The 10,749-nt window shown below is 42.2% G+C and overlaps 1 non-coding gene across 1 annotated transcript; it reads right to left on the reverse strand.

Annotated features, from left to right (window-relative positions):
• Positions 1-5,751: 5,751 nt before the first annotated feature.
• LOC114809384 lies at positions 5,752-5,889 on the reverse strand. The gene has a single exon (XR_003757171.1). It is a non-coding gene; the product is annotated as a small nucleolar RNA SNORA7 (small nucleolar RNA).
• Positions 5,890-10,749: the final 4,860 nt, after the last annotated feature.

Genomic DNA, 10,749 nt, shown 5'->3' on the forward strand with positions numbered 1-10,749 from the left:
ACATATAAAGAAAAGAGAAATATTCCTCAAAGGGAGAAAAAAAAGAAAAACAGATGTGGAATTATTCACTACTCAGAGAAAATGGTGAGAGTGGTATCAAATCTAGCCTTCTTCTTCCCCAAGCTGCAAGTTCTTCTGTCTCTTTGTAGGCTTGAACAGACAGCTTCAGGGGCCAGGTGGGATAATTTCCCTGGGAGCAGGAACGCTTCCATATTTTGTGCTTCCCAAATTCTTAGTACATAGCCCTGCATGAAGGCGGCACTCCAAAGTCACCAGTACAATTGCTGCTAAACAACACAATACAAAGCCCTAGTATTTCTGATTCAAGATCATTTTTCAGGAGTGATTGCAGTGAAAGGAGGTGTGGGGGGAATATGGTTGATGAATGGTGGGGCTGAGAACGTGCCATGCGAGCGGATGCCATTTAGCACATCAAGTCTGGGTTCTAATCCTATCTCTGCCACTTTACAGCTGTGTGATCTTTGTCAAGTCACTTCTCTGTGACTCTGTACCAAATCCCTCTTTCCCTTCCTGACTGCCATCTTCAACTATTCACTCTCCAATGGCTTTTTCCCTATTTCTTTCAAACATACCCATTTCTCCCCTATCCTAAAAAACCTTCCCTTGATGTCATGACTCCGTCTAGTTATAGCCCCACCTCCCTTCTACCATTCCTCTCCAAACTACTTGAGCTAGTTGTCTACACCTCCTGTCTCAAGTTCTTCTCTTCCAGTTCTCCCCTTGACCTCCTCCAATCCGGCTTCCATCCCCTTCACTCCACAGAAACAACCAAACTCCTTCTTGCCAAATCCAATGATCTCTAGTCTATCCTAATCCTCTCAACCTCTCAGCCACCTTCAACATTGTCTCCCACCCCCTTCTCCTGGAAACATTATCCAACTTCAGCTTCATTCACACTGTCCTTGCCTGGTGGTCCTCCTATCTCTTTGGCCACTCATTCTCAGTCTTTTTCATGGGCTCCTCTGCTTCCCTCTTTCTAACTATGGTGATTCTCAGGGTTCAGTTCTGTGTCCCCACCTGAGCCCTTTGGAGAACTCATTTGCTCCCATGGCTTCAGCTACCACTTCATTGCGGATGATTCCCAAATCTACAACTCTAGCCCTGATCTCTCTCCCTCACTTCAGTCTTGCATTTTCTCCTGTCTTTAAGACAGCTCTACTTGGATGTCCTGCCATAACCTCAAACTTAACATGTCTAAAATAAAACTCTTTATCATCACACCCAAACCCTGTCTTCCCCTTGACTTTTCCATCACTGTAGACAGCACCGTCATCCTTCCTGTTTCACAAATCCATAACCTTTGTGTTATCCTTGATTCCTCTCTCTCATTCAACCCACCTTAATCCAAGCACTTTCCCTATCCGACCTTGATTACTGTATCAATCTCCTTGCTTACCTCCCAGCTTCCTGTCTCTTCCCACTCCAGTGCATACTTCACTCTGCTGCATGGATCATTTTTCTACAAAAACACTAGTTCATGTTTCTCCATACCTCAAGAACCACTGTAGTGGTTGCCCATCAACCTCCAAGTCAAACAGAAACTCCTTACCATATGCTTTAAAGCACTCAATCACCTTGTCCCTCGTACCTCACTCATCTTGCTGCTCTCCTACAACAACCCAGTCCACACCTCAATCTCATTTATCTCACCTCCCACCTCTTGTCCATATCCTGCCTTTGGCCTGGAATACCCTCCTTCTCCCCATTACTCTCCCCACCTTCAAAGTCTTATTGAAGGCACATCTCTTCCAAGATGCCTTTCAATCAATTAATCAATTGTATTTATTGAGCACTTACTATGTGCAGTGCAGTGTACTAAGTGCTTGGGAGAGTATGATAGAATTAGCTGTCATGTTCCCTGCCCATAATGAGTTTACAGTCAGTCAATCAGTCAGTCAATCATATTCATTGACTATGAATGCAGAGCACAGTACTAAGGGTTTGGGAGAGTACAATATAGCAATAAAGTCCCATTCCCTGACCACAGAAGCTTTGTCTAGAGGATCCCTGACTAAGCCCTCATCTCCTTTTCTCCCATTCCTTCCTGTCACCCTGATTTACTATCTTTATCACTTCCCACTGCTCAGCCGCACAGCATTTAATAATAATAATAATGATGGTATTTGTTCAGTGCTTATTATATGCCAAGCATTACTATGTACCGAGCACTGTTCTAAGTGCTGTTTTTATGTACCTATCCGTAGTTTATTTGTTTATATTAACGTTTGTCTCCTCCTCTACACTGTAAGCAACTTTTGGTCACAGAACATGTCTGTTACAGTGTTATACTGTACTCTACCAAGCGTTTATTACAGTGCTTTGCACACAGTAAGCCCTCAATAAATAAGATTGACTGATTGATTGATTGACTCAGTTTCCTCAACTGCTACATGGGGATTCAGTACTTAGACTGTGAACCCAATGTGAGACATGACCGTGTCCAACCTAATTACCTTATATGAACAACAGTGTTTAGAGCAAGTGTTTAACAAATACGATTTTTTAAAGCCTTAAAATAAAAAGATAAGGGATAAAATAGAAATACAACATTCAAATACACAGAATCCTCCGTTCAACGGCTTTGCTTGCAATATCAGTGACCTCCAGTAAGGGGTACTCTTGCACCAGTGTGTTAGCTGCAGGTGTCCTCACCCTGAATATTCTTTTTAAATCTACCCACAGGGATAAAACCGAATTCAGTTTCAAAACAATGGCACAAATTGCTCGTCAAAACTACTTCATTTCATTATAAATATGGGCTAGTTTCTCCTGCTGGGCAGAGCACCCACTGACTTTAGTTGAAAGTTTGGGGAATCGAAGGAAACTGAGAAGCCAGAGAAATTGGTTCTTGAAGTCATTAGTTTCAAGACTTTAAACCTTCCACATTCTATTCCTAACTTTTGGTGGTTCACATGCTGCAACCCTTGTCTTCCAACATGCAATCAATCATATTTACTGAGTGCTTACAGTGTGCAGAACAATGTACCTAAGTGCTTGGGAGAGTACAATGTAACAGTGGTAGGTATGTTCCCTGCCCACAAGGAGTTTACAATCTAGAGGAGGAAACAGACATTAAAATAAATGAAGAATAATAATGTTGGTATTTGTTAAGCGCTTACTATGTGCAGAGCACTGTTCTAAGCGCTGGGGTACATACAGGGTGATCAGGCTGTCCCACGTGGGGCTCACAGTTTTAATCCCCATTTTATAGATGAGGTAACTGAGGCACAGAGAGGTTAAGTGACTTACATTAGTGCTGTGGGGCTAAGGGTAGAGTGAACTAAGGGTAAAAATCCAAGTGCTAGGGGAACTGAGAAAGAAGAGGGCAGGGAATGTCACTTATTTTTGTTCTATTGTACTCTGCCAAGTGTTTAGTACAGTGTTGCGTACACAGTGAGCACTCAATGTATTGATTGAATGAATGAATGAATGAATGAATGAATGAAGCGGGAGTAAGGGAAATGAGGGTGTAGTCTGGGAAGGCCTCTTGGAGGAGATGTGATTTTAATAAGGCTGTGAAGGTAGACAGGCTGGTGGACTGTTGCCTATGGAGGGGAAGGGGATTCCAAGCCACAGGCAGGATGTAGGCAAGGGGTCAGTGGCGAGATAGATGAGCTCGAGGTATAATAAGTAGGTTGGAGGTAGAGGGGAGAAGTGAAGGTGCTGGGTGGTATTAGGAAATCAGCAGGTAAGATAGAATGGGCCAAGGTTATTGAATGTATTAATGCCTATATGGTAAGGAGTTTCTGCCTGATGCAAAGGTGAACGGGAATTTACTGAGGTCCTTGAGGAACAGGGAAGCAGAAACTGAAAGCTTTTTTAGAATAATGATCTTGGCAGTTTACTGAAGTAAAGACTAGGGCGGGGGAGAGACAGGAGGCAGGAAGGTCAAGGGAGAATATTCTTTTCTTGGGAGAATACTCTATCTGTACCCACATTTACTTTTACAAATGCTTCTGCCTCATAAATCCCCCACCCCAATTTTTGAGGAAAAAACATTTTTTTTTTTTTTGGTACCACATAATTCTCAGTAGTGATAGCTCCATGGCAGGATGGGGTGAGTGTGGAGGGAGAGCAGAAGGGTTAAAAGTTGACAGAACAGCACAACAAGAGAGGTGGAGGGCCAGGGAAGAAGGGCTAAAGAGTTGAAATACAACTGGCATCTCAGCAGGTGGTGGGAGTTTATTCATTGAGTGTCTATTGTATGCAGCATTTAGGGAATTGCAAAAGAAGAGATTGGATCTCAAGTGCCCTCTTCTACCCCTTCTTTTCCTTCTTCCAAAGGTGCTCGACTTAATCCTTCATCATCTGAGTAGCACCCCACATAGGTTTCAGTGTTACAAAACCTATACCAGAAAAGTGGGATAACTGCTTAAATTAAAGGAAGAGACCATATACAGCAATCACCTCCCCATGTCCCAAAATAGCTCCCTTCTACCCCAGCCAAAGCCCAGTTTTCCAGAGGAGATGGTTGTGCTGACAGTGGACCCTGTAGGGTGGGCAGTTCCGACCCCCTCACCCGAAAAGTGGGTTCAGAAGGGGATAGAGAGGTTTCATTCTCAGTCACAATAAATTCAGAGGAACCCCGGAGATCAACAGAACTGGAAAAATAAGACTTTAGTCCTCTCCATCTCTTTGCCTCTGTGTCTCCCAGCCTCCTCTGTTTTGTGCTATCTCCTCCTTGACTGTCCCTTCATGCCTGTCTACATGCACCAGGCATGAAACATTGATTCTGCTAGTCTGGTCTTCGTTCCCTGTAACGTAGCTAACATTAACAGTTTCCATGGAGGCGATCTGACAATCTCTCTGCTCATCAATCAGAAATTTCATTAAGTCTTTTACTACAAAAACATACTTGAGGCTTATTTCCTCCTGGAGTTCAAACTAAGAAGGATTTGATATTATCGCTTTTAAATATCACACTGCTTGGAAAGTGCACTACATTATGAGAACAAACCTCTCCCTCCTGTTTCAGTGGGAGAAAAACCATGCCTTTTCTGATCTATGAAAGGAAGAAAACTCCCACCACACTGTTTCTGATGCTCTGAGGTGGCCAGGATTTCATTCCATCCCCTTGCTAGTTTCCCAACCCACCCAGAGATCCACTTAGCTGGATTCCTGCTCCATAGCAGCTATCGGAAGTTCTTCTACTGAAGTTTTCTAAAGGTCAGTGTGTTGAAGAGTCAGCTCTTACACACTGACCACTTGCTGTTTTCAACTCAATTGCCATGTGTCAGAGGGAGCACCCTGGCTAGGGCAATAAAGGTCTAAATCAACCACTGTTTCATATAAAACATACACAAAAAATTCACAAGCATAACTAACATCATCAATTCAAAGAAAGGGGTATTTTCAACCAGTTCTTTTTAGTCCTGTTTTTCAGTCTTGGCAGAAAGCCATGGCTTAGAGCCCATCTGAATGTGGATTTCTGCCTGTGATTATTAATACTGTGTATTTATTTTAGGGTATTTGTTAAACGTTTACTATGTGTCAAGCACTATTCTAAGGGCTGAGTTTTGCTTGTTTATGCTGCCAATTCATCTCCGACCCATAGCGATGCCAAGGACACATCGCCCCACCTCCATCTGCAATCGTTCTGGCAGTGTATCCATAGAGTTTTCTTGGCAAAAATATGGAAGTGGTTTACCATTGCCTTCTTCCAAGCAGTAAGATTGGACTCCACCCTCGACTCTCTCCCATGCTGCTCTTGCCCAGCACAAGTGAGTTTTGACTTGTAGCAGATTGTTTTCCACTCACTAGCCACTACCCAAACTACGAATGGAATGGATACGCCTCTGCTCGACTCTCCATTCCATAGTCAACACTGGAAGAGTACTGGAAACTCTCCAGGTGTGACCCTGCAAGGGGCAAAGGCTGGGTTAGTTACAAGTTAATCAGGTTTGACAGAGTTCCTGTCCCACACAAGGGCTCACAAGCTAAGTAGGAGGAAGAAAAGGTATTGAATATCCATTTTGTAGTTGAGGAAGCTGAGGCACAGAGAAGGAAAGTGACTTGCCCAAGAACATGCAGCAGGCAAGTGGCCGAGCTGGGATTAGAACTCATGTCTTCTGGCTCCTAGGCCTGTCATTTTTCCACTAGGCCACGCTATCACAAAGTGGTAATATCAAGTCCTCCTGGTGGGCCTGGGAGTTTGCCTGAGAGACTTACAGAATGTTGCTTCACAGGAGTTCTGGGATAGCTGTGCTGCCACTCTCACCCTGCTTTCAGCTTGCCCAGACTCTGGAGTACCCCGAGGCACTCAATAAATGTCACTGATTGATTGATTGAAGCAGCAGGCCAGAAGGTTGGGTGGGCTGGACTGGTTCTTCTGATTTCCAAGCCCCTGCCCTATCCATTAGGCCATGCTGCTAATTTTCCTTTTGAAAGTTAGTTTCATCCAGAAATAGCCTCGGTTGTGGTAGGGAGGGAAAGATGTGCAAACCTACTGGGGACGATGAAAGGAGAGGGAAATTTGACATGGGGCCTGACAGCTTCTATTCTTCAAGGTCCATCAGAGCCTTAAATTGGCTATGAGGGAGAGGAAGAGAGACAGTGGAAATGACAGGAGAGTGAGAGGCGAAGCAAGATGGGGAGAGAAGTTGCTAAGTTGATAGCAGAGGGAGTGGAGGAAAGAGGGAAGCTGAAGAATAGAGTGAGTAAAGGGTGAGCTACAAGTCCATCAGAAACTACCTGATGAGTAGAAAATCCCTCCATGCATCTTTCTCCCCGAAGTCACTTTGAAAACAGTCCTAATTTGACTGGCTTGGCAAACACTAATCAGCTTGTGACATTCCTGACCATAGCATATCTGAACAATTTGCTTCAAATTTGATCTTTTGGCAAAGAAAATGCACAGTAACTGAGAAGCATCATAACAGAGTGAGGGGGCAGAATGTGGGGAATATGCAGAATCACACTAGCCCACATCTGTTGGAAAATAGCCTCATCTCAGTGATGACTAGTCCAGTTTCATGATGAGGAAAATGGGATAGCCCAGAAGGTCATCATGTAATATAGTGAAATACTAGACCTCAACAAGAAGCATAGAGCTAAACATTTACGCTCTTAGTGCCAGAAGTAGAATCAGAGTATCATTGCCACGAGGAGAAGAAACAGACTGACTACCCCAGTTACATATCAGAGTGGTACCTGAAAAAGGACACCTGGCCTACTTAGCAGGAGGTTTCTTTAATGAGAAATCTGTATTTCAGGATCGGCAGCTTGTAAGTTTAACAAATGGTACTAGAAAAAAATAGATGATTAGGGCTAGTCTTTATGGAAATGAGTCTACTTTTCTTGTTTACCCTTAGGCAGTATGCACTTTACCATTTTTAAGGAAATGCCCATAATTTTTCAAAAGTGTTCACTAATTTAAGGAAATTATTGTAGGTGGAATCTTAATATAACACCATTCAGCTATGTTCTGCAGCAAATTTCAGTTCCTATTAATATCATCAATGACTTCAAAACTGTAAACTCATTGCAGGCAGGAAATATGTCTGGTAATTCTGTTGTTTTATATTTTCCCAAGCACTTAGTACAGTGTTCTGCAAATAGTAAGTGCTCAATAAATACCATTGATTAATTAATTGATTCAAGCACAGCAAGAAATGAAATGAGCTGCCAATAGAACTGTGTTTGAAATGTTAAATAATGCTAATATACACATGTCAATGTCCCCCTTTTTTCAGTCTGTCCAGGTTAGAGGCACAAATGATACTTCAAATAATGCACAAGGATTTAGCCCAAACGTCTCTGAAAACAGTGTTATACAGCACATTTGCCAAGATCTTTTAATACTGTTTTCAGTATGATGACTTTTTTAATCTGTTACATGAATGAAATAAGTGGCAGAGCTGTTGGACAACTCTGAAGATCCAAAGTAAGATCTACCCTTGACAAGTTCATGTTTTATCTCTTCAATTACTGGCTCCATCCCACATAGAACATTAAATGTGAACCCTAGTAACCTCTTCCATTTTTCAGTCTCAATTTCTAGCTTCTATGTGGTAAAAATATAACTGACTGGGAAAGAATCACTCTTCAAATGGAGGTGCTGTACAAGTCAATTCATGTAACTCGCCCATGTAAATAAAAAAATGTCAGAACATTTCTGGCTTCCTAATCTGTGTTAAATTACCAACCTTGAATACGCTGACTCCAGATACGTAGAATAGTCCTTGAGGACAGGGATGGTGCTTCATTTAGTGCTCTGCACATAGTAGTTGTTCCAGAAATACTACTGATTGATGATGATGGAGTTTCCCATCATAAATACAATAGATACATGGTCTAGTGGAAAGAGCATGGGTTTGGGAGTCACCAGACCTAAGTTCTAATCCTGGCTTTGCCAGTTATCTGCTGTGTGACTTCAGGCCAGTCACCTAACTTCTCTGTGCCTCAGTTCCCTCATTGGTAAAATGTGGATTCAATATCTATACTCCCTTCCTCATAGATTGGGAGCCCATGTGGGACAGGGATTGTGTCTGACTTGATTAGCTTGTACCTACTTTAGCATTTAGTACAGTCCTTGGCATCTAGCAAATGCTTAACAAATATTATTATTACTATCATTGATAATAAATTCTTGAAACAGCGTGGCTTAGTGGCAAAAGGCCGAGCTTCGGAGTCAGAGGTCGTGGGCTCTAATCCCAGCTCTGTCACTTGTCAGCTGTGTGACTTTGGGCAAGTCACTTCACTTCTCTGTGCCTCAGTTACCTCATCTGTAAAATGAGGATTAAGACTGTGAGCCCCATGTGGGATAACCTTGTATCTACCCCAGCGCTTAGAACAGTGCTTGACACATAGTAAGCGCTTAACAAATACCATCATTATTAATAAGGGCTTCGTGACTCAGAACCTGTGCAAAGGAACTGATCATTGTGCTCCAGTGGTTTACACCATGCCACTCTCATTCTTTCACTCATACCAATCATGTTTCTGCTGGGGCAGGACACAGGGGGTGAGACAAGTGAGTAAGTGTGTGGCACACCACAACATTGCAAAATCCATGTATGAATTTTATATTGAAAACCATTTATCATCTGGATGACCCGAACAAGAATAGAATATGAATCAGTTCAGACACCTGCACCAGCAGACATAAGCTAATATCTCAGCAATTCTATAGCTATGAATTTTTATCAAAAGGTATTTTTTCTCTTAGGCAGAAGTCAAAAGAGCCTGAATTCTGCTTTCCTGTTCTGAATGAGAACACCACTGAAAACACACAATCAGAAATCATGTCACTTTTTTTTTCCTGTATATGTTGTGATTACTTCTCCAATAAACAATCCTAAATAAAACAGTTTCAGAATTAGCATATGAAGGATTGTTTTATGCATTGTATTCTGTAGTAGAAAGCCTCATTATAAATTTTGAACCTAAAAGGAAATTCATGTTTTGATAAATGCTTGCCCGACAATAGCCAGAAGAGAGAAAGAATATTATCCAAGTTGACATTCTCACTGTGGTTCTGTAATAGGCACTCAGAGCTTGTGTACCTTGTGTAATTTCAACATGTATTCATGTATTTATGTATGTATTTTTCTGAAAATAGTGTAAGAAGAAGCCGTTGAAGTGACTGTGAGGTGAAGGATTTATGTGAGATTCACATGTGGACAGCATCCTAATGAAACTTGTCATCCTCACAGAGAAAATGGAGAAGCAAACATTAGGTAGTTCTCTGTGTTCAAGGTAGTACAGGAAACACAGAGAGTGGCACTGCAGGGAGTTCCTCTATGATGAGGGTTTTGTATTATTGAAGAACTATTTGTTATGGGAGAATTGTGTTACAATAACATTAATTCAATAGTTCTGAATAGGCTAGAGAGTTTAAAGATGCCACATCTGACATTTTCTGATATAAATTCTTATATTACTGTAATAATAATAGTAATAATAACAATAATAGTGATAGTAGTTGTTAAGCACTTACTATGTGCCAAGCACTGTTCTAAGCGCTGGGGTAGATACAAGGTAATCAGGTTGTCCTACATGGTGCTCACAGTCTTAATCCCCATTTTTACAGATGAGGTATCTGAGACACAAAGAAGTTAGGTGATTTTCCCAGGGTCACACAGCAGGCAAGTGGTGGAGCTGGGATTGGCACCCAGGTCCTTCTGACTCCCGGGCCTGTGCTCTACCCACTAGGCCATGCTGCTTCTCTCGTAAAATCATGTCTAACAAGATCATGTCTCATAACTGCTTCTGGATTCTCCGTATATTTATATAAGATGAGAGTTGGGGTCAGGGGAGAAGTTCTCAGATGATTCTGGAGGGATGAAGTTTTAAGCCACATCCTTGATCCCTCCAGCCAGGCAGTCAGTTGCCACCACTGATGGCAGTCCATTGTGTAAGAGGACAGAACCAGGGCCTTAAACAGGGAGATAATTACTCAAAGATTCATTCATTCATTCAATAGTATTTATTGAGCACTTACTATTCACAGAGCACTGTACTAAGCACTTGGAATGAACAAGTCAGCAACAGATAGAGACGGTCCCTGCCGTTTGACGGGCTTACGGTCTAACTGGGGGAGACAGACAGAGGAGAACAATGGCAATAAATAGAGTCAAGGGGAAGAACATCTCGTAAAAACAATGGCAACTAAATAGAATCAAGGTGATGTACATTTCATTAACAAAATAAATAGGGTAATGGAAATATATACAGTTGAGCGGACGAGTACAGTGCTGAGGGGATGGGAAGGGGGAGGGGGAGGAGCAG

Source organism: Ornithorhynchus anatinus, chromosome 2, assembly GCF_004115215.2.
Source record: "Ornithorhynchus anatinus isolate Pmale09 chromosome 2, mOrnAna1.pri.v4, whole genome shotgun sequence".
NCBI lineage: Eukaryota > Metazoa > Chordata > Mammalia > Monotremata > Ornithorhynchidae > Ornithorhynchus > Ornithorhynchus anatinus.